The sequence below is a fragment of the Beta vulgaris genome, chromosome 3 (assembly GCF_026745355.1).
Source record: "Beta vulgaris subsp. vulgaris cultivar EL10 chromosome 3, EL10.2, whole genome shotgun sequence".
Classification (NCBI taxonomy): Eukaryota; Viridiplantae; Streptophyta; class Magnoliopsida; order Caryophyllales; family Amaranthaceae; genus Beta; species Beta vulgaris.
Window position 1 is genome coordinate 11849874 of NC_079204.1, and position 22208 is coordinate 11872081.

The following is a 22208-nucleotide window of genomic DNA, read 5'->3' on the forward strand; positions in this document are numbered from 1 at the left end:
ATTCCTTGCAATTACAAATTTCTATATGTTGCATTTTAGATAAGAAAACATGTCCTAAACGAGCATGAATCAATTCTAAAGTAGGTTCAACAACACATTTATTCTTAGTGCTAGTAGCAGTTCTAGCAGCTAATACTTGAGCATCAACAACCAACTCAATTACAGCAGCATTACAAGATGTTTTATTACTATATACCTCAGGCTTCTTGATATTCTTCAGACAATTGATATTGAAAAAGTACAAACCATTATATTTCCTCCCAATATCAATGATATACTTACTAGAATGGGGTTGAAATAGACAACCATCACTAGTGAATATTACTGCAATATCAGATGTTCTCACCAGTTGTCCTATAGATATCAAATTATATTTAAATCCTTCTACCAAGAGTACATCATACGGTACCAAGTCTTCACTCACAATAACTTTTCCAGTCATTTTCACCAACTTATATATGACTTCCATCAGGTAATCCTACTTTGATGGGTGTATTCAACATTCTTTATCAGTTAACATCGATTCATCAAATATCACGTGATCACAAGCACCAAAATCTATGATTTAGTTATCATTTTCATGTTGTTTAATCATAGAACATGAAAAAGATTGCAAATCAATACCTACAAAACTAGTAAAACTAGTAGATACAGCTCCATTATTGTCATTAGTATGTTGCTTACCCTTCATAGCACGCATCACTTGTTGACAAATAGCAGCTAACATATCAAAATTGATATAATCAGCAGCATTAGCAGCATGTGGAGAAGATCTAGATCCAAGATTGAAATCAAGAGGTGTCTCCTCATATTCAGCATGAGCATTTGCAGCAATTCTGTTGTAATTGTTCTTGTGTGACATTCCACCTTTCTTGCCAGCCTTAATTGTGTTCACTCATGATATGTTGTGTTTGTGTTCTCTGAAATCTTTGTGCAACCATTGCACTACTTGCAACACCAATCTCTACATTGTTAGCACTAACCTCCTTTTGTTTCTCGATTTGTTGAGCAATTGAGAATACACGATTAATAGAAGGAAGTGGATCCATAGACAGGACATCAGTAATAGTAGTGTCAAAACCACTATTCAGATCAAGAAGAAATTGCATCAATCTATCTTTTGCTTCAAGATATTCTATTTTCTCTAAGAAAGTGCAAGTACAATTACTCAAAGCACCAAAACTACAAACCGACATCATCTTCAAACTTTGCAATTCATCCCAAAATCTCTTGATTTTGCCATAATATGCAACAATTGTCATGATTTCTTATTTTAAGCAATCAATTTCTTTCTTCAATTGATATATCAAAGGTCCATTAGATTGACCAAATCTCTCTTGTAATTCACTCCACAATTCCATAGAATTAATTCTTCATATAACCAAATGCATCAGCTAATTCAGAATTCATAGAACTCAAAATCCAACTCATCACCACATAATCAGCTCTTTTCCACTTCTGAAATTCCTTACTCATCTCATTAGGCATAGTTAGAGTTCCATTAATGAATCCTTCCTTATTTTTCGCAATTAAAGCACGACGCACATTTCTACTCCATCTTGCAAATTACTTCTAGTAAAAATAGCAGTGACTAAAGATGCAGTAGGACTATCATACATAGCTATGAATAGAGGATTAATATTACCTCCATTTCCTCCATTAGCATTTCCTCCTCAATTAGTGTTACCTCCATTTTTTTCATTAACTGAAACCTCGAAATTTTGAGCCACAATTCTTCAAGATTTGATTGAATTTGCAAGATAATAAGATCACAAAAACAATCAAATGAATTTTTTTTTTCCAGAAAAGCAAGAAAATTCGTAATACAAACTTATCTCAAGAATTCGCACAATTTCAGAATTGATTTTCAGTCACTAATAATCTAAAAAAACCTCAATCTCGTAAGGAGATTCTTGCTCTGATACCATGTAGAAACCGCAATCAAGGTTTCATACTTTCATTCAGAGAGAAATTTACAGAAAGATTATTGAGGAAGAAAGAGAGAGAGAAATCTATTATTCAGTTCAACTAACTTAATTATTACAATGCAAGAGCTAAAATATCTCTATTTATACTAACTGACTAACCACTATTGCTGACTAGGAAAATATATTTACAAAATATATAAATAAATGAAGCTTATATGTTTTTAACCTAAATGATGAGAAGATAACAGAAGTGATACCACTATTATGGAAAAAATTGTATGTAAAATTATGCAATATTCTTATTTTGTAAGAAGGTTGATACTTTGATCAACTTTTGATTGTGAGAGTTGAAATGTGATGACTAACTTGAAATTGAGAGACGACATTATTTTCCAAATACACATAGATTTCTAACATTATCATTCTTTGTATAATATAAACTATTTTTTTAATAATGGTAAGGAGAAGGATCCTTTTAGATTGCAACAAGTATTGTGTCTTGGTGTAGCATTTACGAGCAGGTCCTTGAGAGTAGGGGGGAATGTAAAGGAAATCCATACTCTAAAGTACTGCAATTGGGAGGATTCGATCTTATAACCTAAGATTTTAAAGGTGAATCCCCAACCAACTACACTAAGTAAGGTTGGTTTGCATAATAGGAGTAGTTAGAAGATGATATATCAGCACCAACAATTACAATTTACAAGTTAAAAACATTGGGTCATTCATTGGTTCAATATAAACATGTTACAGTCAAAATCTCTTATCCTCGATATTTTAACTCGACTGCCTCCTAAGGGCTTGAAAATATTTTTATAGAAAATTCCCCATGCCATTCTCTTACCATTTTGCTTTCAATTATGCAAATTATTCTTTTGCAATTTATCCTCTCTTATGGGGCGTTTCGTAATTGGTTGTTTTGGTTTAACTGGCTTTTTTTAAAAAAAAACTTTTCAAGTTGATTATTCGACTATTGATTGTAAGTGTTTGGTAAAATCAAATGTTCGTGTTGGTTGTTTAGTACAAAAGGAATGCAAAAACCAAAAGCCACATGAAATGCTAATAAAAAAAACATCCAAATGTTATTTGCCAAATGCCCCACAATGTTTTAATTTGGGGTCCGTTGGGGCCCCATGGTAAGAAAAAGGACTCTATTAGATCAAAATCTATCGCACGTTAATGTGACCGGGTTTGCGGGAAGACACTTCTAGAGTGGAGGGATTGTTAGCGGAAACCCTTTTCCATAGTTCCCCTAGTGGGGATAGTCATAGAACCCCCAACTTTAAGATGAAAAGGTTCCTTTCTTATTACTTGATAAAACTTAGCGTGGTTCCCCAACACTCTTTCATATGTTTAATAAGTTCCCTTAAACGACGTTCTACACTTTTAGTTCTAGAATGACGGTGTCGAATCGTATGTACAGTTGTACTACAGTATTTGGCATCTTGACTCAGTTTGGTCCATGAGCTTGGAATTTTCTTTGTAATGTATAGTAAAACCGAATCTTTATTAACTAAAAGCTAACTATAGAGTTACAGAGACACTTTGTAATTACGGGATTCGATCACTTCAGGAGTTCAGGTCAATAAAATGAAATCAAGATTCAGTTGCAATGACATCAAGCTGACTTGCTCTATTCTTCGCACCACATAATGCCTATTGAAACCACGACCTTGAGGAGTGGCTTCCAGTAGAAAGGAGAAGGCCGATCAAATTTTTGTGGTTCAGAGAATTACTTTTTCATACTTTTTAAAAGTGAGTGATTAGGTTAACACAATGCGACAACTCGAATCAATTTAAATTCAGGATAAGCGAGTTAGGTTGAGATTTTTGTCCCATTTAAGTAAATGGGTTGACATGATTAACCCATTTATAATAATATACATGTTTGAATTTGTGTTTATTAATTCGACTACAAGTCCTTTTTTTTTTAGTAGGTGAGGTGAATGATCAAACTATTACAAATTTCTCCATGGTTATTTAACTTGTTAAGTATTAAAACAGTATTGTATTTGATTTAATGCGGAACAATAGTCAACAATAAATATAAGGGAGAAAAGAATAAAGAAAATGAACAACATATACAAGAATTTACTTGGTTCGGTCAATGTGACCTAATCCATAGGTGGGGGTCAGAGCTTTTCAATAATTTTCAATGGAGAAACTTAGAGGATTACAAGGAGTCTTACAAAAGGCTTAGAGGTTTTAACCACCCAATAGGATTCTTTTATAAGATATTAGAATTTTTTGCACGCGATGCGCGCTTGAATTTTTTCCGAATAGAAACTCAATTTTCTTTTGCATAAGAGTCAAAATTTGAACATTAGACATACGTAGTATAATTGCTTTTAGTTGCAAAATTTGATTGGTTTAGTTTCTGTCACTTAAGTCTCTCACCATTCTTTTTGTTTTTTTTTTTACTTTTCAAAGTTAAATTCTATGAATAAAATAGAATTTTTTTTGAATTTAATACTTCATAAATTATAAAGAAAGTAGACACTTTGATTTCAAGTCAATTTTTTCATAGGTTGTAGCTTGTAAGTGAATTTTTAAGTTCTTGTAACGTTTCCTCATTTTAGTGATTTGCATAACGTAAATTATGCAATTTTATGATTTTAGTTGACTTGTGGATGATTATTATAATTATATTTTTGATATTTTTGTTTGAAGCCTCCTTTGATTTGTAAGTGAATTTGTAATTTAGAATGGGAAGGGAGTAAGATAGTCTCTTCATTCGGGGACACCATAGCTTCCCCCTTCCCTTATATAATAGAGTTATGTTGTACTTTAATTTTTGAATGATATTTTATATAAACCTTTTTACCTTGATAATTTATCACTATTATATAATAGAAAAAAGTACGTCCAAATATATGTAAAAGTTTCATTATATATAGGAAACACTATTAAAAAAAGTAAATAATTTTTTTCCTCGTCTAATTTCTAAATTTTGATTTCACTACAAAAACACCTCTATTTTTTATCATGACCCACCATTAATTATGAATGGTTCTTGAGAATAGTGATTTGTAAGTAAGTTTTTGTATGTATTGACGTTCTAAGTTATTAGTTTTAGTTTGTATATTAATTTTAAGTTTTAATAAAGTTTCCTGATTATTTGAGTGATTTGCGTGATTTTTATAACGTGATTTTTTCAATTGTATGGGTGATTTGTAAAGTTTCTTCTTTTAAGTGATTTATGAGTGAGTGTTGTAAATTTATTTTCGGTATTTTGATTTTTGACATTTCTTTTGTAATTTAGAAAGAGAAGGGGGGTAAAATAGGCGTTTCAAAAGAGGACACCATTGCTCCCCCCTTCCCTTATATAATAGAGATATAGAACCTTGATAACTTCAAGAAAACCCTAAATTAATATGAACAATAGTCGTCAATTAATTTAGGAAATATCTCAAAAACGGAAAAAATGCCAAAAATCACAAAAACTGAAATTACCGTTCATGCCCGTACCGGCACTATTCAAGCCCACCTGAACAATTCAACAAAAACGAGGCGGTGAGTGTGAAATATGAGTCACCCGCCTAGGTCGCAAAATAGTCCGCCCGGAATATATTACATATCTTTTTTTCGTCGATTTCAAAAGCCAACACTTACATAATCTTTTAACAGAATGAAAGGGACTAACAATAATCCTTGAAACTCATCATCTGTTTTTTCATGTAGTCACAAATACCAAATTATTTGTTTTAAAGTTTACAGGGTGGTTTTTTGGAGGACGATGTTAATCCAGTTAAAATTGATAAAGAAGCGAAAGTCGTGAAAAAAATTTGCAACTCCTAAAAGTTGTTTTCTTCTGACTAGGCATCATGTTGGCTCAAGTCATCATTTTTGAAAGAGCTTTTTTCCTTTGTTAGAGGATGGTTAGCTGCTCAAGTCATCGTGAGATGTCAAGGATTGTAACTAGATGCCGTATTTAAGAGGTATTCTTTTTTCATCGCAATGGAGGTTGACATTTCAACACGACCTTGAAACTATAATTTCTTACATATACATGTATATATATATATATATATGAAATCTATTCATCATATACCTAGTTGTATCATGCGTATAGTATATTCAAAACTTATTTTTACTCATTTGTCCATTTGAAATTCTATTCTTTAGTACTTTTTGCTCATTTGGATAATATCAAATGAGCATTGAGAAAAAAAATATAATTTCTTACATATACTCATGTATATATGAAATCTATTCATCATATACCTAATTGTATCATGCGTATAGTATATTGAAAACTTATTTTTACTCATTTGTCCATTTGAAACTCTATTCTTTAGTACTTTTTGCTCATTTGAATGATATCAAATGAGCATTGAGAAAAAAAAAATTAAGTGTATCGTAAGGTGTATGATAAAATTTGTCAAATCGGTATATATGTAAGACATAGAAAGCTCAAGTTTTAGCTTAGATGTACTTATTCCTCAACTGAGAGTATATATAATCGACTTATAAACATGTGGTATGCCCAGGTCCGGTCCTGAGTAAGTCCAAAATGGGACTCAGAACAGGGCGTTTCTTTTAGAGGGGCCTCAAAATAAATAAATAAAACCAGTAAGCCCAAATTGCCCAGCAAAAGTACTAGGCATTAGTACCGCATAGGCGTATAAGAGCAACTTCAATGGATGACTTTAGGTCCTTGCTTGTAATTTGTTAAAAGTTAGAGCTACTTGCTTTGTTATTGGAGTAAAAAAGAGGTTGTAGCTTGGCAAAACCAAGTAGCTCCACAAAGCAAGTAGCTTTGTTTAATTTTTTGTGAGCCCTACTTATACCTTTCCATCTCACTTTCTAATTTTCATAAGTAAATAACATGTGGGACCTACAAAAATTACAAATGGTTGTAGCTTTTGATTGAGAGAGGTTGTAGCTTGAAAATGTTGTAGTTTGGAAATTTTATGTGGCACACAAAACTATAAGTGATTGTAGCTTACCATTGTAGATGCTCTAATACCGCCAGCAAAATATCTTCGCTCTCCGAACTCTCTCTTCCCCTCTCCTCGATCTTCTGCTTTAACCTTTGAATCTTCATTATTCAGATCTTCTTTCTCTCCTTACAGCCCAAAAAACTTACTTATTTCTACTTCTGTTGTTACACGTTGCCTATTATGAAAATTCGCATCATCAAGATCATCTCCAAATTTTAGAGTTGCCACACTCTCTCTCTTTCTCGCTTTTGGTGTTTGAATAGTCTGTTGTTCAACAATGAGAATTAAGAGAAGTTGCTGAAGATGGAACTTTAAAATGTAAGTACTTTTGTAATCCTCAGTTTAATTCATATTTTTGGGTTGAACTTGTAATTTTAACTGTATGTAACTTTATTTTTTCTGAGTTGCCTTTAATATTTTATGTAATCAACAAGTCTAACTAAATTTTCCACAGTTATTTAGGAATCTTCTTGTAATATAAGCAAATGGGTACTGCTCAATTGTAAAAAAGAACCATTCTTTTGGTGAATCTTTTGCCGCTGCTCCGTTTTTGTGCACTTTTATGATGTCAATTTCGAGGTAAATTTTTAACTTTCATCTCCTCTCAATTTCTAAATGGGTACTGCTCAATTGTGTTAGTGAAACTAGGGTTGGGTATGAATTTGATCATAACTTTAATGGTTATTATCTCAAGTAGACGAGAGGGTTGAAACATTAAAAAGGCCTCACTTCAAAGACGATGACTATTTTTGAATTTTTTCCTTGAATAATGCAAAAGTGGGTTTTAATTCTCAAAATGTGCCCAAAAAAATTAAAATTCCCTACGTACCGTTCATGTAGGACGGCACGCGAGAAAATTGTTTTTTTTTTGTTTTAATCCATGGAAACCGCTACTGAAAGTAGCGGTATAATTTTAAAATAAACCGCTACTCGGAGTAGCGGTTTATATTTATAAACCGCTACTCGGAGTAGCGGTTTATATTTATGAACCGCTACTAAGAGTAACGGTTTACCTGCGCAAAATATGGTGAGCAGATATCAGTTTTCATAATAAACCGCTACTCCGAGTAGCGGTTTTACCTAAGTTAAAAAAAAAAAAATCTCGGCGCTTGTAAACCGCTACTGCAAGTAGCGGTTTTACTAAAAAAAAAAATTCTCGCGTGCCGTCCTACGTGGACGGTACGCAGGGAATTTTAATTTTTTTGGGCATATTTTGGGAATTAAAACTCATTTTTGCATTATCCAAGGAAAAAATTCGACTATTTTTTAATGTTAGCACAGGGCCTCCATATCGTTCGGGCCGGAGCTAGATCTGCCTATTATATTAATCAAAACTAAATGGGGAGTTGCGGAAATGAAAAAAAAATGAGAACTCTCTCATTAGAGAAACATTAAGATGTTTATTACATTTTCTAGTTTTTTTTTAAAAAAAAATCCATTCTTAACAAGAAATCAACCATTTATTAGAACCGTTTTGGCTACAAAGGTTTTATTTTGCCATAGAACTGTGGTAGCTTATGAACAATAAAACTCTTTGATTAGTCAATTAGTCATCCTCTCCTCAAACAATTGCACACGATATCAATGATATATGTAACTGTAAATAGAGGTATAAGTAGATTGGACTTTGTCAAATCCAAATTCAGTATATAGTTTTCTGGATTTGACAAATTGAGTCCAAATACGATTCAAATATTTTTTTGAGTCCAGTCCAATTCAGTCTGATAATTTTTTTTTGAGTCAGAATCTAGTCTACTCTAGTCCGATTATTATATTTTTTTTCCGATTTAAATTTAATGATTCACATCGTTTCCTCATAATTGAATGTGAACAATTAAGCTCATTATATTCATTCCATAAAATAAGTCACATACATTTTTTATATTATTTATATATATTAAATATACTTACATTATATATATATAAATCTTAAAAATATATTATATATAAAAATATTTTTGGACTGAACTTGACTTATTGAACTCCAAAGGGGTTAGTCCAAATCTAGTCCGAAAATATTTGGACTCGAAAATTTGAGTCCGAGTCCAGTCCAAAAAAAATATAGCTCGGTCCAGTCTGACAAGTTTGGACTGAACTGGATTGGACTGAACTGGATTGGACTATGGACTTTTCGCAGTCCGCTTACATCCCTAAGCGTAAAGAAGAATCAATAATATTTGTAGCACAGATTGAACAATATATAGACCGTTTTAAATTTTACTTTAGAAAAATTGATGTGAAAGGTCTCATTTATGACTCAACATTTTTAATAGGTTTCAGCTATCAGTTAACTTTGTGTAGGTCCTAACTTTGCGAATCATTATCTTTTATTGAACCAAACTGACCTATGACTTGTTGAGCATGTAAACTGTCATTATCTTATTTTATATTTATATTTCTTAAATATTTAAACATCTTTACTTTAAAAAAATTATACATGATAACCGCAACTTTTTGGTTTTCTACATGCTAGCACTTATTAAATTTTTTTATACTTGATAGCCCAAAAACTTTTAAGTTTTCTATATCGTATCACGTCTTAGGTGAATTCCGTTATATTGTCGTTAATTTTGACTTTTGTAAGTCTGGCATGCAAATCGAGACTTTTTCGATACTAAAAACGAGTATTTCTTTTATCATTTTTTGACAATTTCGACCTCAAATTAGGTTCTTAAGGGACAAATTACCCCCCTAAACCTAGACTGAGTAGTTTTGCTAGGCATTCAAAGTGACATGTTTCCATGCACGTACATAAATCGAGCTAATTTTAATTGCTTTTTCTTTAATGTCTAGACATGCAAATTCTCGTCAATTTATGTTTAGGGGGTCAACTTGGCCCTTAAGAGCTCAATTGGAGGTCGAAATTGTCGCAAAGCAATCGAAATACCTTGATTTACATGTCGACAAATGTCTCAACTTGTGATTTAGAAAAAAAAAAACGAGTTTGCATGGCTAGAAAAAACTATTTAAAGGTTTATGAGGGAAATTTTGTCCAATAAGGATCAATTTGTGGTTGGAACTTGGAATTGACAAAAAAAAAACTAGAAGTAGCTCGATTGTCGTGTAGAAAACCGTCTCGGTTTGTGTTTTGGAAAACTTCTCAATTTCATGGCTAGAAAAACTATTCATTCTAAAGCTTGGGGGGAAATTTTGTCCTGAAAGGCTCCAATAAAGATCGTAATTGTCAAAAAATAATTAGAAATACTCATTTGGAATGTCGAAAAAGTCTCGATTTACTTGTCAAACTAATATATGTCAAAACTAACGACAATTTAACAAAACTCATTTAAGAATGGCTAACATGTAGAAAACCTAAAAGTTCAAGGGTACCAAATATAAAAAAAATTAAAAAGTGTTAAATTTTTTTGGTTTTCTACATTAAATTTTTTTATACTTGATAGCCCAAAAACTTTTAAGTTTCTATATCGTATCACGTGTTAGGTGAATTCCGTTATATTGTCGTTAATTTTGACTTTTGCAAGTCTGACATGCAAATCGAGACTTTTTCGATACTAAAAACGAGTATTTTTTTTTATCATTTTTTGATAATTTCGACCTCAAATTAGGTTCTTAAGGGACAAATTACCCCCCTAAACCTAGACTGAATAGTTTTGCTAGGCATTCAAAAAGTGACATGTTTCCATGCACGTACATAAATCGAGGTAATTTTAGTTGTTTTTTCTTTAATGTCTAGACATGCAAATTCTCGTCAATATATGTTTAGGGGGTCAACTTGGCCCTTAAGAGCTCAATTGGAGGTCGAAATTGTCGCAAAGCAATCGAAATACCTTGATTTACGTGTCGACAAATGTCTCGACTTGTGATTTAGAAAATAAAACGAGTTTGCATGGCTAGAAAAAACTATTTAAAGGTTTATGAGGGAAATTTTGTCCCAATAAGGATCAATTTGTGGTTGGAACTTGGAATTGACAAAAAAAAAACTAGAAATACCTCGATTGTCGTGTTGAAAAGCGTCTCGATTTGTGTTTCAGAAAACTTCTCAATTTCATGGCTAGAAAAAGTATTCATTCTAAAGCTTGGGGGGAAATTTTGTCCTAAAAGGCTCCAATAAGATCGGAATTGTAAAAAAATAATTAGAAATATTCATTTGGAATGTCGAAAAAGTCTCGATTTACGTGTCAGACTAATAGATGTCAAAACTAACTACAATTTAACAAAACTCATTTTTTTTTTGAGGGGATAACAAAACTCATTTAAGAATGGCTAACATGTAGAAAACCTAAAAGTTCAAGGATACCAAATATAAAAAAAAATTAAAAAATTAACATGTAGAAAAAAACTAAAAGTTGGGGCTATCATGTAGAATTCTCTCTTATTTTAATTTAATCTCGTTAATCACTTCAATGAAGCACGAAAGAAAACGGGGTGGATGGGCACGCGCAACAGGTTGGGGGCACAGCAGAAGGCGCATCTCCAATGGGGCGGCGGAGCCGGTGGATGGACTGAACCTAATCTTTCTCTCTCTCCTGTTGTTGTTGCTGCTATGCTTGCTTTGACATGTATAGGTCCGTCGATGGTGGAATGAATTTACCTTATAATGAGTTGAATTTTCTGTAAAACGAAGCACAAAAGTATTTTCTTTAGCGAATTTTGGTGTTTATATTTTCCTCGGACGAGATCTTTCTTCGGTTAAATTGTGTTTTTTTAGGGGCGTTTGGTTCATATAATGGTATGGGTTTTGGAATCATGAATGAAATCAGGGTGGGTGGTATGAGTTTGGAACTTGATACTTAATACCTTGTGTTTGGTTTCATTTGAGAATGAAAAATCTTCTTTTATTTGATACCTAGAGGTAAGGTATGAGTCATACCCACCTCCCCCCATGGGTTTCTAAACCCCATATCTTATGGGTTTTAGGTATGGGTTTAAAATTTAAAAATAAATTAAACAAACACTAGGTATGGTTTTGTTCATTCAAAACCCATACCTCATACCTAAAACTAGTGAACCAAACATCCCCTTATATGGGTTTGTCTTCTTTATTTTTTGAAATTCTTTTGTAGTGTGATTCTTTTGGGTTTAATGAGGTGTATTATAAATTTAATGGTTTGCTAAATAACGTCCTATAATTTCTTACTAACACCCTAAATATATATAAAATAATGTATTTTTATACTTTACATTTATTTTTTCACTTTTCCCCCTTCCCTCACTTGTCCTTCCCCTTCTTCCACACCACCACCACCTTCACACCTCCATCATCACCACACCACCACCTTCCATAATGCTCACCACCACCTTCCATAATGCTCATAAGAAATTTCCCCCCGGCCCCCATTAAGAATCAAACAAATGAGCATGAAAAGTTACAAATATTGACAAATCAAAACTTAAATTATTAGTGGTTCATAATACAACCAGTCACCCATTCACAAAGAGTTTTAAAATTCTTTCGACAATGGTGACCGCCACCATTGACATTATCTGTTTCTTCCCATCACCACTGTAGTGATCGTACCACCATATTTGCTCCCCCATCACCACCCCAACCTTCCACCACCACCGTACCACCATCTTCACGCCCCATATGGTATTTTTTTTAAAAAATAGGGAGGCGCCTCACATGGACGCCCCACCACCGGCGTAGGCGTCCACGACAGGAAGAGACGCCTGTCGTGGACGCCTACACCGGTGGTGGGGCGTCCATTTTAGGCGCCTGTGGTACTTTTTAAAGAAAAAAATACAGAGACACCTGCCAAGGACTCCCCACCACTGGTGTAGGCGTCTATGGTAGGCGCCTTTTCCTGTGGTGGAGCGTCTGTCATGGACGCCTACGCCGTCGGTTGGGCGTCCATGATAGACGCTCCTTTTTTTTTTAGGAATTAATTGAAGAGAGAGAAGGAGGGTGAAATAAGGAGAGAGAGAAAAGGAGGGTGCAAATGGAAATCTCCTCTTCCAGTGGTGGTGACAGCAGCATCAGCGGAGGTTTTGTAGTACTGCTTTAATGGCGGGATGATTTGACACATAACATACGAAACATGGTGTTAACTGTTAAGGGGATTTGTCAATTGTCAATGCCAGAGTGTATGAAAGTCGAAGACACAGACTAAATGTTACCACAAGATCCACAAGGACCACGATAGAGAGAAGGAATTGAAGTATATAAATACAGTATAATAACACTGTATTTAGGGCATTAGTAGGAAATCTTAGGATGCTATTTAGCAAAACCCTAAATTTACGATAACCGTGTTTAAGGTCCTTTATAAAAACCGAAACCTAAAAAATGTATCGAAATATCGAAAAACTAGTGTAATTAAATTGGTGATAATTGTACTGCACCGATAAAAAAAATTAATGGTACGGTTACAAAATGGATAAAAGTAAGTAATGGTAAAATGGTACGGTTACGATTATAATTTTTGATTGAACGATTAATCGAACAATTTGAAATATTTTCTTTTCACTATCTCATTATTATGAAACATTTTCCAACAATTACAGTAATTTGGATATTTGTTATTAAGAAACAACAATTAGAGTAAGTATGTGATTATTTGGAAACTTTAGTATTAAAATTAGAGTGGATCAAATCCAGCCCAGCATGTGGCCCGACCCGGCCCAATTGTTGGGCGGGTTTGGCCAGAATCTTTTGGCCCACGTGGGGTCCAATATGATTTTTTTTTTGCTTTGGGCAAGCGAAAAATGACTTTTTAGTCTATTTATTTGTCGATCCAATTTTGGCCCGAAAAGACCGTTTATTGTTGCCCGAAATAGCGGCCTTTAGGCACAAATTTTGGTCAATTTTTGGGCCGGCCCGACTGTGGACATATTTCTAAGGCCCGACACATGATCACCTGTAATTAAAATAAATATTATAATTAAGGGATATGTAGTGAATTTTTAGTGTTAGTTATGTTTTTCAATGGATTTTATCCACTTTATCAATGATTTTATATTAGAGTATATATAATATTAAACTATATACAAGAAATGGCGGTTGATGATTAATCGTATAACTGTATCGAAATAACGGTTAACCGCTTATGTGTTAATCGGTTTAAACAGTTACAATTTACAAAAAGAGTGAAACAAAACTTCCAGTTATCGAATTGAAATTTTGTTTTATAATGGTTAACCATCCATGAACACCCCTAGCTGCATTGATGATGGATGAAGAGTTTCATAAATTAAATCGTGTTAGAATGGCAAGAAATGAGTTATCTGGGACGGATTCCAACTAAGGTTTTAGGTAGATTTATTAGAGATTTCCTGCTGGCAGCACTATCACAGAGGAAGATATTTCCAACCGCCACATGCGATAATGACAGGCATCAACACCACCGACAGTGGTGGTTGACAATGGTAAAGGATTAAGAAGGAGAGGGTAGAGGAAGAAGAAGATATAGGGGTGTCACGTGGAATTTAATGGAGTTAGGTGACTTGTAACCTGCATGAGGTAGGGATGAAAATGGATCAGGTTTAAGACAGACGGAGCTTCACGTGCATCCATCCACTCCACCTGTATCAATCCATCACCCACATAAGCCATCATCCACATCCATCCATCCATGGGTCAGGTGACAGATGGAAAAAATTTCACCCGCACACAACCCACATCCATCACATGTTTCACCCACAACTCTCTTTTCATCCGTTTATTTCTGATTTTCACCCGTTTAATAAATCTAGGTTAAGCGAATGATGGTTGATCCATCATTCGTTTCCATCCCTAGGTGGAGGTTCCAATAAATGACGATTCCCACAAAGTTAAGACTTCTACATGTTAATTGCTCTATTAGAAACATCAATTATTTCTTTTTCTTTTCTCTTTTTTGTGGTTAGGAGAAGGGGGAATTCCTACCCCCCATATATAACAGTTGGGAGGATTCAACATTTAGATCTTAAGGTTATTAGATGAATCCCCAACCAATTATATCAAGCAAACTTGGTGAACAAGTAGTTTTAATAGGTTGTTTCTTTGTTTCAGTCAATTCTAGGTGATTGACAATCAGGTTGGATTGGGTCAGACATGTTTGGATGGATAATAAACGGATCAAAAAACCCTCAGCCAAACCTATTTAATAAACAGGTTGAAAAACTCAACTCTGACCCGTCATATTCAATACTCGTTTGACCTATTTAATCATTAATATTATTATATTAAAAAATATTTTTTTAAATAGCTAAAATAACCAAAATCACTATTCAAAGTTTGTATGTTTAGAATATAATAATATCCTATTATAACGATATACTTCTTTTAACCAAATTTTAGATTTATCATAATTTTCAGCAATAATTTTCTATATTAATAAGTTAATAAGGTCAAAGCATGTTATTTTCGGGTCGAGGAAGTCAACTTAACCTAACCTTGCATTTGGTTTAAGGTGGTAATAAGGTTAGAATCAGGAATCAAAGCAAGGTAGTATAGGATCAGAGCTTGATTTCTGACACGTAGTATTTGGTTTAATCTTGTTGGAATAATAAATTAAGCGAAAATTATTATGTTCTGTAACTTTTTTTGACATCGTAATGTAGTTCTATTGTTACTTTATTCTTTATAATTTTTGGGAGTCAAGTGTAACAATAGTTACGGGCACAATTTATAGTGGCAAGTATAAGAATTTAGAAGAGAAAAAAGATATAAATATAGAATTCAATTGCAAAAAGAAATTCCAACCTGAATGAAACAATAAAGATAATAGAATTGCAAAAGATCAACACAATAATGGTCAATGAGTACAACAAAGAAAAATATATAGAAAAAGTTCTAAAAAAAATAGAAAAAAAAGAAAAAAGGAAAAATTCACATGAATAATCCCAACTTTCACCCGTCTTCTCAAAATAATTCAAACTTTGAATTATTCCAAAATAATCCCAACTTTTGAGAGGACCTTCTCAAAATAAGCCAAACTATTTTTTTTACCTGCACTAATCCATTTTAGGTCTATTATATGTTGAAAATTAATAGTTTTGATTATTTTTAGAAGGTACCCCCCTAGAGTTGGGATAATTCTATAATAATTCAAAGTTGAGATTATTTAAGAAGACTGATGAAAGTTGAGATTATTCATGTCAAATTTCTACTAAATGATGCTGGAGAGAGAAAGTTGCAAACATCAACACAACAATAGTAAGGAGCTAGTATTACAACAATAAAAAACATACAGAAATTTATTTTTAAGGAAATAGAAAAGAAAAGTAGAAGTCTACTTTTTTTTTCTTCCAACAATATGTTTCTCTTCTTTTAAAAATAATAATTAATATCTAGGGTTTGGTATAAGTCAAACCCACCTTCCTTAGAGGGCGTTTGGTTCACATAGTGGTTTGGGTTTGGAATGAGGAATGAAATCAAGGTGGTACAGGTTTGGAACTTGATACCTAATACCATGTGTTTGGTTTTTATTTGGGAATGAAATTTTTTCTTCTATTTAATACCTAGAGGTATTGGTAATTTGGTATGAGCCAAACCCACCTTCCCCTGTGTTTCTAAACCCCATATCTTATGGGTTTGATGTATGGGTTTTAAATCTATCAAATAATAAAACAAATACTAGGTATGGGTTTTAAATCTATCAAATAATAAAACAAACACTAGGTATGGATTTTGCTCATTCTAAACCCATACCTGATACCAGAATCATGTGGACCAAACACTCCCTTAATGATTTCTAAACCGCATACTACATGGGTTTGAGGTATTGGCTTGGTTTGAAAATGAGAATTTCACTAGCCAAACACTGGGTATGAGTTTACCTCATTTCCATACCCATACCTCATACCTATATTTTACGAACCAAACGCCTCCTAATTGGTTTAGTGATAATTGATAAAAGTTTAGAACTCAGAATCTTTCTACTAAGACACTTTTGGAGGTGAGATTTATTTCGTATATCCTTCTCCCGTTCAAAGGACTTTACCTATTATGTTTGATGGGATATGACATGAGTAAATTTCGATATAATAGGATACTTCTTCTTATTAATTAATTGCAAAAAATTACTTCAAGAGTTTATCTTGTAAGAGATCGCCTACTTTTATATTGAAAAGAGAATTAGTCCAATAATGACTATGTTAATTTCTTTCGGTGATTAGTTTAATCCGTTTAGTTATTAGGTTTACTTTTATATTAAAATTAGACCGTCTCTTTTAATAATTTTTGAACCTTCAAAATAGTGAATTTTATATACCTCATTGGTAGAGTGATAGTGGAAATGTTTTTCATTTTTGAGCAAGATAACAACTATTTCAACTTGTTTGGAACTTTTTCCGGCAAAAGATATTTTATAAATGTTAAATGGAGTATTTAAAATATTCGCTCCTGTTCATCTCTAAAATATTGAATTAATACCAACAGTAAAGTTTTCAATACTATTTAAAAAAAAAAGGGATATTGTAACATACAACACTGAAAAAATAAGAGTATTCACCAACAAGCACCAGTGGTCTAGTGGTAGAATAGTACCCTGCCACGGTACAGACCCGGGTTCGATTCCCGGCTGGTGCAAAAAATTCATCGAGCAGTGATGACACCTGCGCATAACGTGGCACTTTAGGGTCCGCCACTATCTTCTGATCTACCAGAAGAGATCAATGTGTATCTGAGCTTGATTTTTTGTAAAACTATAATAAAATTTGGGGGAAATTATAACTCGATGGGGGATAACTTTTTGACATCAAAATGTCATACAGTAGTTCCACACAACTATATAAATAGCATTTTGACAAAATTAACGATCATAAAGAATGTTTATCACAAATTATCAAATTGTTAATTGAATAACAATGAAGTACCACAATATATAAAAAGTAATACATTCCCTTCTCTCTTTTTTTTTTCTCTTTTTCTCTTCTCTCTCACAAAATCCTAATTTTCAACCTAGAAGTTATCACTCTTGAATTTCTCTCTGTTATTTTAGGAAAATCACACTTTCTTTGCTATTTTACTGAACCTAAAATCCGATTTTGAAAGGGCTAAAAATTTAGAAAACAAAAGATACATCAAAGAATGAAGCAACAATAACAACAAGCTTTGTTGCAACTATCGATCCTTCAACAATACGCTTCACTTTATCATCTGGTTGTTTTACTTGATTTTCGCATAAGTATATCTTCAATTTTTGATTTTTTTAATATTTTTTTTGGTATTTACATCTATTATATTAGATGATTATTGGATAATATGGGTTAAATTTCATAGATTTTTTCAAGTTGAAAAATTGGCTCATTGCCCTTTTTCGAATTTGTAGCATTTACACCTGAAATTCTTGGTTTTTGGGGAAATTGAATGATGGGTGATGTGGCTTTGGCATTATAATGTATCGGATCAAGTACTTGTTTGTTCTTTGTGGATATGTTGAGTAATAATTTTCGATATATATAATGGTGTGCTTGAGTGGCAAGGTGTGATTTTGCATTGATGTGGGGGTTTAATTTCATGGGAAGATAATTTTCCATTGAAAAGAAGACATATTTGAGAATTTAGCAATTTTGGCTCATTTCCTCGCTGCTCGCCGGAGCATCTGCGTTCCGAAGATTGTTTGACGGAGGAGAGGATGTTGAAGTAGATGTCGGAGCATAAATGATCTCCGGCGCCGCGAGGACGATTGCATTAACGTTAGAGTTTTGGTCGAGTGACTCCCACTGATCTCTCTCCTCCATATCTGCTGTTAAAAAAAAATTAAAAAAAATGTTAACCGGTTTCCAACAGGTAACAAGTGAAATAGGATCATTTTAAGAAGATATGATAAAAGGTGGGATTTTATTGAGTTAGTCCAAAACTGAGACTGTTTTAAGAGGCAGCCCAAATGTGGGATTATTTTCATCAATTTTTCCTAAAAAAAAAGGGATAACGTTCAATGAAAACACTACTAAAAGTGCATGTTTCCCATGGCTAAACAATATTTTAAAAAAATAAGAGTACTTTAACATCAAGCACCAGTGGTCTAGTGGTAGAATAGTACCCTGCCACGGTACAGACCCGGGTTCGATTCCCGGCTGGTGCAAAAAAATCATCGAGCAGTGATGACACCTGCGCATAACGTGGCACTTTAGGGTCCGCCACCATCTTCTGATTTACCAGAAGAGAACAATGTGCATCTGAGCTTGATTTTTGTAAAACTATAATATTTTTTGGTGGAAATTATAACTCGATGGGGGATACTTTTTTGACAAAATTAACGTTCATACAAAATGTTTCTCACAAATTGTAATTGAATGAAGTACCACAATATATATGAAATTTTACTAGGTGTGTTATGTGTATTTGCTTGGACTTTAAAAGAAGTACTGTTAATTTCCAGGTATCTAAGAGTTGTGAAGATGAGATCTGTGCGAAAGTGTAAGTTTGAGGTTGGTGGAGAAATATAGAAGTATTTCCAATTAAGACAAGCCAGTTTTACTTTTGATTATGCATTTTCTTCATCATTTGAAATTTTGAATATCAAAGGATTCACTTTGTAGTACCATCCACTGCTTCTTTAATACACAAGGAATCAAAGTTTTTTAGATGTATATATTGAGGTATAATGTGTTTGGCATACCTTTTCTCGAGAGAGAATAAGTTTATGTTGAAGTATGAATTTTTAACTTCTTTATTTTAAGGAAAAATTGATAAGAACAGTCTCAACTATGGACATTCCGCCATTTTTAGCCCCAACTAAAAATTATTTCTGAGTGATCCCAACTATGCATCAATTTTTCCTTATTTTATTACAACACAAGCACAACTCATTCCGCTTAACTTGCTAAACATTTATTACGACTTCGAAAAGGAAACAAGCTTAAATTTAATCAACCCAATGCCGACAGCCGACATGATTTGATCAATTAGCTATATTATGCAATTATGTTACATGTTATAATCCAACATAAGATTAGATGAACATAATCGGTTTACCCAAGTTGTGAGCTTCATGTCTCGTAAACATTTCATGAGGACAATGATACATTATTCCATTAATTTCACTTAGTTTGATGAATATTTATTACAATCTTCGACCAAATAATACAAAAGAAAGATTGGCAAGCTTGTTGGAAGATTATTTATAGTTAAACTTGTTCGTGGATATATATATGATGTATATTACACCTGGTGTTATAAAATATAAGTGTAATATGAATTAAGAGGTTGAAAATGAAGTGTTCGGCCTTTAAGTAGGTGCTCTATCACCTCTATAATGGTGTTGCACTTGATTGTCTGTTGAAATCCAAAAGTGGCAGACATTTTTGTTCTTCTCCCGCATAACGGCATAAGATGAGAAAGTATTGGCAACTCTTTTGGCATCTCACAAAATTCTTGGTATTAAAGTTAAGTCAAAGTGGTATCAAAATAGAGTACTTTGATACAAATTCTATTTTGGTACCACTTTGACATAACTTTGGTACCAAATTTTTGTGAGATGTCATTTTGGCATCTCACTGTGAGACGCCTATAACACCTCGCATAAGATCAATAGTGCACGCGCACCTTTGTGAAACATCATGTTGTTTCATGTGTTTTTTGTTCTGTCTTTTGGTATGAAACAATAATTAATTGTTTCAGGATTTTCCTTTAAGGATTTACTAAATTATAAATAGGGATATGCCATATGTATTTATGGGTGAAAAATCATTCTCACTACTTGCGCAGAAAATGAAATTCTCTTCTAATTCTTATAGGAGAAATCAACCTAGAAACTCTTGTTATATTATTCTTGTTAATAACCAAGATTTAATTGTTTCTTCCTCATATCTCATAAGTATTATCGTAATACTCATTGTTATAAGAGATCTCGTATATAACTATAGGAATCTGTATAATCGTATCTAATACGTGCTTGGAAGATCGTCCATCCGGTTACTTCACATTCATATTCACATCTAACAAAGCTCGGATGTGCATGAAGTTTTTTTTGGTCAATTAAAATACAGTGGCGGACCTTGAATTGCCACTCAAGGCGCAACTGTCATCGACTCAACCCTACTTGTCTTTAATATTCCACTTGCTAGGAATCAATTTCTCGATGAAGAGAAATATGACCAACAGTAGTTCGAATATATATAAAAATAAATTCTTTTTTTACACTTCTTATTATAAGGAAATGATTCAGCTCCAGAGCCAAAGATCGTAGTTCTCGAACGAGCAGTCGAAAAAATTCTAGAGCATCTACGGGGTTAGGTATGGAAAAAAGAATAAATAAGAATGATCAATAAGGGAATTCTTGATTAGTTGACAAATTTCATTTTTCTTTTTTTAGATTCAGTATGGATAAAAGAGCTATTCGAGTTCGTGCTGTTGCAAGCAGTGGCAGAACCAAATTCTAAGGTCACTTCCACCTCAAATCCTTCTGCTCCAGCCCAAAATTTACAAAAATCCCTGCCCAGCTCCACAAAACAGCCCAACCCAAACCTCCTAAAATCCCCAGCCCATCATTCCACAAAACTCACCTCTCCCTTCCTCTCCTCAAACGGCCCAAAAGCCTAGTCCAGCTTCTGCTTCAATTCCTCGCCCAATGCCTCTACTACTGGGCCCAACTCTTCTCTCAATTTCGCCCTTCCTTCCCTTACACCCCATGGGCTCAATTCCCCCGATTTCTCTACAGGGCCTGTTAGCCATTCTCCAGCCCAATTCAAGCCTGATCAGCCTGGGGTTCCTGCTGGGTCCGTATCTTTAGACGAGCCTACTACTTTTGGGGGTGGTCTTCACACCAAAGTGCCCTAAGTTCTCTTCCGTGACTATGTGACGAATGTTGCCGTTAAAAGTCCATCTCCCGCTTCATCTAGTTCCTCTCGCTCCAAAGGTACTCCTTATCCCATTACAAATTATGTCAATTGTGATAGTTTTTATGCAAATTATCGTGCTTTTATTGCAGCTCTTACTTCTACTCATGAGCCTCGATCCTTTAAGGAGGCTATGCGTGATGAGCTTTGGCGCAAATATATGCAAGAAGAAATCACTACTCTTGAGAACAATGGTACATGGACCATGGAGTATCTTCCTCCTGGCAAACGAGCTCTTGTAGTCAATGGGTATATCGTAACAAATATGATGCTAATGGTCTATTTTGATAGACGCAAATCCCGCTTAGTGGTTCTTGACAATCATCAACTAGAAGGTATTGACTACACTCAAACTTTTGCTCTTGTTGCTAAGAAGGTCATTGTTCGCGCTTTCGTTGCTATCGCTGCTTCTAAGCATTAGGAACTCCATCAAATGGATGTTCAAAATGCTTTCATACATGAGGATCTCGAGTAAGAAGTTTATATGTGAATTCCTCTTGTTTTGGTGATTCTGATCCGAATCTTGTGTGCTGTCTTCGCAAGTCTTTGTATGGTTTGAACCAAGCCCCTCGTTGGTTTGCCAAACTCGTTTCTGCTCTCATACACATGGCTT

General features: G+C 33.7%; 1 long non-coding RNA gene, 2 other non-coding genes and 2 pseudogenes across 3 annotated transcripts; all 5 read left to right on the forward strand.

Annotated features, from left to right (window-relative positions):
* Positions 1-6774: 6774 nt before the first annotated feature.
* On the forward strand, positions 6775-11559 carry LOC125495821 (uncharacterized). The gene is made up of 3 exons (XR_007272229.2): positions 6775-7189; positions 7326-7450; positions 11242-11559. It is a non-coding gene; the product is annotated as an uncharacterized LOC125495821 (long non-coding RNA).
* A 5712-nt stretch (positions 11560-17271) lies between these two features.
* On the forward strand, positions 17272-17342 carry TRNAG-GCC (transfer RNA glycine (anticodon GCC)). Its single transcript has one exon. It is a non-coding gene; the product is annotated as a tRNA-Gly (tRNA).
* An 11-nt stretch (positions 17343-17353) lies between these two features.
* On the forward strand, positions 17354-17444 carry LOC125496203 (small nucleolar RNA snoR114; annotated as a pseudogene).
* Positions 17445-18769: 1325 nt separating this feature from the next.
* On the forward strand, positions 18770-18840 carry TRNAG-GCC (transfer RNA glycine (anticodon GCC)). The gene has a single exon. It is a non-coding gene; the product is annotated as a tRNA-Gly (tRNA).
* An 11-nt stretch (positions 18841-18851) lies between these two features.
* Positions 18852-18942, forward strand: LOC125496202 (small nucleolar RNA snoR114; annotated as a pseudogene).
* Positions 18943-22208: the final 3266 nt, after the last annotated feature.